The following is an 8,454-nucleotide window of genomic DNA, read 5'->3' as shown; positions in this document are numbered from 1 at the left end:
ATGGAAATAGTCATCAAACTGGCTAATGAATGATAAGACAGTCTTTCCTTGTCGTATGCCATTGAAAGTGCAAAATTTGAAACTTTGTTTACTTATCTTTGATTCCTTGCGAATAGTTTGAGCTTCAAGAGTGGCGTCGATGGTACGTCGAATCAAATCTTCAGCTTGAGGTTCTTCTTTGTCGGTGGACGCTCTTTGTAATTTTGTCAATTGTGCTTGCAATGCTTTCCTAGCCCTTCGTTCTTCTTCCAATTGCAGCATGATTAGATCCAGCTTTTGTTCCATGGTAGGCTCAGGTAAGTCGTCTTCAGCCATAGGATCATCCATATATGGGGTCGTCATCCTCTAAAATTCAATAAACCTTTCTCACTCAAAATTAGGTTAGCGGGATGAGCGTAGCTCAAATTCGGGGTTACAAGGCTATGTATTTTTGGGTATTTTTTTCTCAATTTTCAGAAAATCTGCAATATTTCCTTCTTCGTTTGCTGAAAATACTTCAGCGAACCTGTAGATAGGTAGAACACTTTGCCACGAACAACTTTCCAGTTCACAGTTTTTGCGTAGAAACAACCCTTCTAGGAGTTTTGAGCACTAGTCAGTTCTGACTCTAGTTGACTAGTCTGACTTGCAGAGTTGCAGACTTAGCCGACTTGCAGAGTTGCAGACTTACAGAACTTAGGCCGACTTGATGAACTTGCAGGACTTGATTCCAGTCGACTTGCAGAACTTGACTTTTGATGCGCAAGACCCGGAGTTTGGTGACTTTATTGCCCTGTGTGACTTGCAGAAACCTTGCTTTGACTTAAGAGATTAAGCTTGAAAAGCTTAATCAGTAGGTCGTCTGATTTCGTAGGGGGGGGGGGGGGGCGTTTTGGTGACGTCGCGAAAAACGCGGGGGGGCTCCTGAGATACTACGACTAAAAAATTTTGAAGCTTGAAGCTTTTTAAAGCTTCTAAGCTTAATCTTAAGCCTTATTGTAGTAATTAATTATGACATGAAGAAAGCTTATCTCTGGTTTTTCCACGACTTGATGAAGGAGATGGATGCGTGGTCCTGCGCCTACACAGCCTGGTCCTTCGCGATCTGACAGTAGAAACATGGGTTCTTGATCGCCAAAAGTCTGCCTGTATCAACGGTTCACGATGAGATTGACTGTAGAGCCCGATCGTTCCTGGAGCTCCGCCTTCCCTCGAGATGGGTAGCGATTGGAAGCTCTTGATCTCAGCTTCGCTCTGATACCACTAGTGCGTAGATCGGTCACAGTATGCTCACATAGTGAATCCCAGAAGGTCCCCAAGAACAATGAACTCTACCTTTTTGCACAAAAAACAATGTAAAAGCATGAACGACAAGAAGCAAGAGACCAATTGGGTTCAATCTCCCCCATGCCTTGTGTGAGCGCTTCACAAAGCATGTATTTTATGTATATTTCCATCTTCATGCTCAATAATAGCCCAATTTACAAAAATATGACAAGCGTTTAGCTTTTGAGTTTGCTTTCTACAAAAATAGGAAATAAAGCTAATGGACGGTGCCCATGGAATCTAGCACGCCCAACACAATGTGCAAATAGAAATAACATATCCGTGCGCATAGGCGTATACAAAATAATAATCAATAATCAATGCCTCAATAGACATGACAAAATATAGGCGTGATGCCTATCAAAATATAATCCATAGGTCGAATACTCGCTAGAATCCAATGCTTTCTTCCGCCACTGCTGCTATCTCTACACATCAACTGAAGCATTCACAATTGTTAGTAAAATAATACAATTAAACCGACAAAAGTGAATACCTAGCAGTCTTCAGCTACATAAATAAATCAACTAGTTAGAAATAAATCCTAACCTTAATTTATTACGAGTGCGCACTCTAAACTCATAAACGTTTATTAATTTAATATGCATTTTGCGGAATCACCCGCTATGGAATCACCCACGTACACACTAAATTAATGAAACGCCCGAAAAGGACAGGCGTCCCCATCAACTTCTCGCACAAAGAATCCTCTTTGTGTATGAGCCCTGGTCATCTAAGTTTACGGAATCACCGTAAAACCTCACGGAATCCACCGTGGAATATGCCTCCTGGCATCATGTATTTATAGCATCCCTTTCTTGCTCAACTACTTAGTCCACTAGTGGAGGCAAAACATGATCAATCAAGGGCTGATCTAGGGCAGGTGGAGCAGCAATAGCTTATTGTAATACATCTATTTTTCCATTTACAGCAAGCTCGGATCCCAATACAAGTGGCAAAAGACCCTCAAAGACATCACTAGACTCATAAGTGCTTGGCATCTCAAACTAATCCTCAAAAAAAGCAGCATTTTCAACAAAAATGGCATCTCCATTGACATAAATATTTTGAGTACGAGGATCGTACAAACAATAGCCTTTTCTCTCCGAACTGTACACAATTAAAAAATAATTAAGTGCTTTATACATTAAATAGCAATGTAGCATCCAAGGTACTCCAGAAGCATCAAGTAGCCATAGGAATATACTTGAGTGGATAAATAAGTGAGAAACATAGCTTAGAAAGTAACTCCAAGCAAGGACCAAACAATTATCAATATGTTAGCATCAAATTAGTATCACATAAGCATATCAAATGAGCAATAAACACTCAATACAAGTGTTGCCCTATAGTATCCAGCATGCTATGGCATAGTATTTTATTAATTTTAATGGAAGAGAGCAATGTATTTTATTTTTTATTAATGGTTGTTCTAATATGCAGGCACTATGAGTGATCTTGGCTGTAGAGCGAGGCTAGGGCTGGTGACCATAAAGACCATGTACGAGTTGGTGGACTGTCACGTGATGATTTACATGTGGCCATGGTGGACTACGAGGAGTTGTCCGATGGAGCATTGGACGCTACGATTGAGTTACTGGGGAGGACATTGGCACGTCGTCTCAACCACCTATGGGAGGAGACACCTCTTCAACTGGAGGTATCGCCAGAGCGTATCATTAAGCATCTCAAACAATAAAATAGAAAGCATCTCAAACAATAAAAATAGTAATCTAAAAATCTTAATGTCTCCTTGATGCCTGTGTATACATCAGGTCTCCTATACCTTTTCCAGGACCATCAAGCTAGTCCGTACCTCTTGATGCACCTCCTATTACTCAGGAGACATAGAGGTATATCCTTTACGACAACAACACATCAAGTTAAGTGTGTTTTTCAATGATTAGAAATTCATTGTCTTATTTTTCTATTGCATGCAGACGTCGATAGAGCAGCACATCACTTAATCACTTGATAGGCAACGACGGAGCCCAGCAATCTCAACCACTGCTATCTATAGCTGGAGTCCCACTATGCCCTTGTATCAACACCCTAGGCATTACCTACTACATTGCACGCAACAATTCCATTGACTAATCAGGAGCAGGCATTGCCTTTCGACGCTGGATGGGATTGTTATGCTACTCCCATATCCACACATCCACATTCCGTGGGGGTAAGTATTAATTAACATAAAAATGATAAATAATGTTTATTTAAAACTACTAATGGGCCTTGTTTTTCAATGAAGTGATCAGCGCCAGGATGACAAGAAATCAACACAACCGTGCATGGTGAGAAGCTTTGATATGAATGTGTGTGTGTGCGTATGTGTGTGAGAGAAATAAAGAAAGAAGAAAGAAAGTTATATTAATGTCTACAAAAGGCCAAGTTGGCCTATGAGACCAAAAAGTTACATATAGAATGTTTGGAAAGTTTTCCAAGTCTAGTAAAGCAACTATCTAGTGTTATGATAAACGAAGTGAGTAGGTAGGTACAAAATGGTATGCATACTAGATACAATCTCAATGCACTTCAAGTGCACTGTGGAACTACTCATGGAGTGAGGTCATCCTAAGATGTCCTCACATGGGCCTATCTAGCATGGAGAGGCTGAAGCGACGAGGTATGGCCTCCCGGTGGCATGTCACTCCATCCCTCAATAGGCACCAAAGATCTATCTCCAATGAGAATCTGCCCACACATAGGTCGCAAATGGGCAACACCATCGGTTGAAGGATTCATGTGCTGTTTGTCCTAAAGCAATCAAGGTGGAATAAAATACACCAAACCATGCCGGTAACTGGGACAGAAATGTTATCGCCATGTCTTCAAAATTGATCACCTTTCCTGCATTCTGCGCTTGCATCTGGAGCTACCTTAACTTGTTGATGTGCTCCCACATTGGAGATGACTTGTTCAAACTCAAAGTCCACATCTGAACCTCCAACGAAACCCTCTTCATGACGGTCATCCAATTGTACATTTGGTCCCAACTCCAGCCCTATCTCCCAAGCCACCATCAAGTGCTCTATGTGGGCAATCACAGCTATAGTACATGACAAAAAGAGAAAGGAAAGATACAGGCATTAAGCTTATCCCATATGAGAGAGTCTAAGGGAAATTGAACCCCAACACTAGCTATCACCACGAGACTCCCCGGCCACCGTCCCTTGTTAGTAAGAATACAATGGGGAAATAAAATCATGACCACATAGTGAAATATTAAGAGCTAGATACATTACCAAGTGTTGGAAATAATAAGCATCCCTCAAAGCTGGTTGATTCATAGGTTTTTTGGCTTATGCTAGTAATCCTCGTCGTCATCTCCGAGATTGATTGTCAATAGAATCTCATCTTCATTATCATTGTTGACTTCTTCAATCTCCTCCATTGTTAAACCTATATTGATGTTCATTTCCATAGTAGACTTGGCATCCATTGTTTTCTTATTTTCGGTGTCTGTAGTGTTGGAGTGTGGATCATTGTCATTCTAAACATCAACAAGGTCATCGCGATAAAAAAGAAGAACTCTATGACTATTTGATGTTGATGCATTTTGATCGGAAGGCAAAATCGATTCATCGCGATCATTAGCCACTATGTCATCGCTATCAAACAACCTAGGTTGGACATGCACAACTTGCCACCATGGATGAGCATCTACATTCTTGTAGAAGAACACATGTTCAACATGAGCTAGAAAAATATATGGCTCCTTTGAAGCATGTATTAGCTTAGAGGAATCGACAGACCAAAATCCGGATGGCTCTTGTCTCATTGTGGCAATACTACCTTTGTACTCTACATGAAACCAATCCACCTTCCAAACCACCTATTAAAATGCATGAATTTAAGCTTTAGAATTATATATGAATTCAAGAAGTCTAGATGTCATGATTACACAATTCAAGAGAGTGTTTTTATTTACCTACTTGAAGATACGATATGATACTTCATAAATGCCTACTATGGTTTCCACGTAGCCAAGTTCACTGTCGACAAGATTTGTGTCTCTTGAACTTGCACATGATACTTGCTTGAAAGAGGCAACAACACAGGAACCTTGAGTGAGACGTAAGTCATCAATATTCTTCACCCTTAGATGTTGTCCATAAGCCCACATGTTTGTATACATGCAACCCTGAACCAACAAATAAACCATAAAAAAGTAACTGATATAAAATCCATTTGTTTAGTTCTAAGTTTTTAAAACTATTTTTAAAAAAAGGTTACATGTATTTCACACCCAATCATAAACTCTCTCTATTCATCTAAGATAGGCTCATGATTTCTAATCACCCATTGCATACGGGTGTATATTCAATCCATGAAAGAAGGTGCATCCTCGTCTTCATTTACATCGGCTTGATGTCTTGATCTCCTCTTCCTATGTCTACCAACTCGTCTACTTGCAAGTTTTGCATTGTACTCATCAACAAATGGTTGCATGCATTCGCTATTGTAGCCTATGAAAGTAGATATCTCCAATTTTTATTGGACCTTGAGTCGGAAAGGGACTCCTTGACCAGACAATACCTTGTCTGGCATGGTAGAAGAAGACTAAATTGTACATGCACGTGGAGCCTCCTCATCAATTTCCTCTAGGTATTCAGAGACGTAATACATGCATTCCTCGAGCACCCATCCCTTGGCCATGGAACCCTCTGGTTTTGCCCTTTGGCGTACATAATTTTTTAAAACTCCCATAAATCTCTCGACCCAAAACATCCATCAAGTGCTCACAACACCAAGGATCTCTATCTTGTCCACTACATGAACCTAGATATCAAAAAAGGACGTTGGAAGCTCCTTCTCCATTAAACAAAGAAGCTCTATGCATTTATGCTTCTTTTGTGGAATGGACCCTTTGTCAATTTCTTTAGATGTAATCCATCTGTAGAGGAAAATATATATATTAGACATGTTTTTGTACTGCAAATTTACAAGCAAACGAATATCTTGTAAGTGACTCGAGACGGTAAATGATATCTCAGACACCTCTTGTAGTGCATCCATCAATAATAAGGGGTAGGACATGCTACACATATGAATCCATGATAAGCTCGATGAACGAAACAAGGAAGGTATTCAAAATTACTTTCAAATATTGGGAGAGATTTACCGTCAAAAAATTATGCCAATCATGTGTTTTTAGGCCAAACAAGCTCATGTCATCTACTATGAACATGTTTCGACAAGATGCGCCATACCCTGTAGGCATACGAATAGATTGAATTTGTTAGTTGAGAGTTTGCATTTCTTTTGATGTGAGAACCCATGGGGCAGGCTTATAAGTTTCTTGCATGTAGTTTCATCAAATTGTGGCCATAGATTGGACTTCGAGTTTTGGTTTATTAAGTCATTTCTTGCTGCAATCGTGTCTTTCAAACCAACGAGGTGTTACCATAAGGAATGATCAATGTTCTTGATTATATGCATAGGATCAAGAAGATGACAAATCCTCAAATCCTTCCAATATTCTAAAGCATACCACATCGAGGGACTTAATGCCAAAGAATGTTTTCCTCTAGCTTGCATCTAGACATCATCACTCTCATTGCTGCTTATGATTTCTGACTTCGGATCGATAGCGGGTCTAGCAATCCACTTTTGATACCAATCCATTGGTGTCATTCACATGGGACATCTCCCATTCTCCACCTTTCCATTAAAATGTATGGCTTGTCCCTTGCTTTGTAAATGATGATTTGCAGGCAAAAATCGTCTATGCTGAAGATATATATTTTTGTTGAGACTTTTGCTATATGTTGATCTCAACCAATTGCCGCACTTAAGACAAGCTTTATAACCCTTGGTAGACAAGCTTTATAACCCTTGAAGATAGATATTTTTGTAACCCTTGGTAGATATCCCTACAAATAATAATAATAATAATAATAATTGAACAACTTGCTTGACAAACATCATGAAAACACACGAGACAATGTGTATATGTTGAATCGCATACCTGAGCAAAAGCCATATCCTGAAAAGTCATGGATAGTCCATGCTACAATTCCATGAATGACGAATTGTCTTTGACCACTACTTTTGGACATATCCACAACATCAATTCCTCTCCATAGATCTTGAAGATCATCAATGAGAGGGGGCAAATAAACATTAAGGTCTTTAACTTGACATTTTTTTGGAATTAAGAGGGAGAGCATTAAATGCTCCTCCTTAATACTAAGATAGGGATGCATATTATAGTTAATAACTACCACCATTCAAGTAGACCATTTACTTGATCTCATGGAGAATGGATTCACACCATCCAATCCTATGCCCATCTTAATATTGTGTGGTTCTTTTGCAAAATTTGGCCAGCGTAAATCAATGTGCTCAAATGCAGGACTATCGGATGGAATTCTCATGACTCCATCTTTGCTCTTATGCTCCGCTCCCCAAGACATAAGCTTAGCTAGTTTCGAACTTTGAAACATATGTTTTATACGTGGAGCCAAGGGAAAAAGCCTTAATATCTTTCTAGGAACCTTACCTTTGCCTTCTTTATAATGACATGTTCAACATTTTGGGCACGTCACATCATCCTTGTATTGACCACTTTACAAGATATAGTCATTGGGGCATGTATGTATAGATTTATAGTCAATTCCAAGACTATTTATTAGTTTTTTAACTACATCATGCCATGCTACACAGAGGGCATTGCTTGAAGGTAGGAACTTCTCAGAGAGTAGCCTGTAAGTCAATTACACAAGCTATCAAGCATAGGAAATAATAAAAAGCATAATCACACAACAATGAAATGGAATTTGCTAAAAAAAAGTATGCCACATACTTTAATAGCATTGTAATAGATACATTACTCCATCCAAATCAATTTTGAAGATTGAGAATAAGTAAGCTTGCACTTAGATGTGTCAATTGGCTTCCTGTATAGATACTATGTGGAGCTTCTTCTCAAAGATATTTCTCATTGTCGGGAATATCACTCATACCATCATTTTGATACCAATCATCAATAAAATCAACCATGCTATCGTCATCGTCAAAGATGCCATCTCATGGATCAAACTCCTTGGAATATTGTTCTTTTAGTTCTTGCATACATGTTAGGATTACTCCTACATAGGATCCTCATGCACTCTACTGACATACGTGATGCGCCATGTGAAGGTT

At 39.3% G+C, this 8,454-nt stretch overlaps 1 pseudogene; it reads right to left on the bottom strand.

The window, feature by feature from the left end:
- Positions 1-4,136: 4,136 nt before the first annotated feature.
- LOC148026740 (uncharacterized) lies at positions 4,137-7,685 on the bottom strand (annotated as a pseudogene).
- Positions 7,686-8,454: the final 769 nt, after the last annotated feature.

The sequence above is a fragment of the Lygodium microphyllum genome, chromosome 13 (genome assembly GCF_053477565.2).
Source record: "Lygodium microphyllum isolate KBCC chromosome 13, Lygodium_microphyllum_v1.1.10, whole genome shotgun sequence".
NCBI lineage: Eukaryota > Viridiplantae > Streptophyta > Polypodiopsida > Schizaeales > Lygodiaceae > Lygodium > Lygodium microphyllum.
The sequence above is the reverse complement of the archived record's forward strand: the minus strand, read 5'-3'. Positions and strand labels throughout refer to the sequence as shown.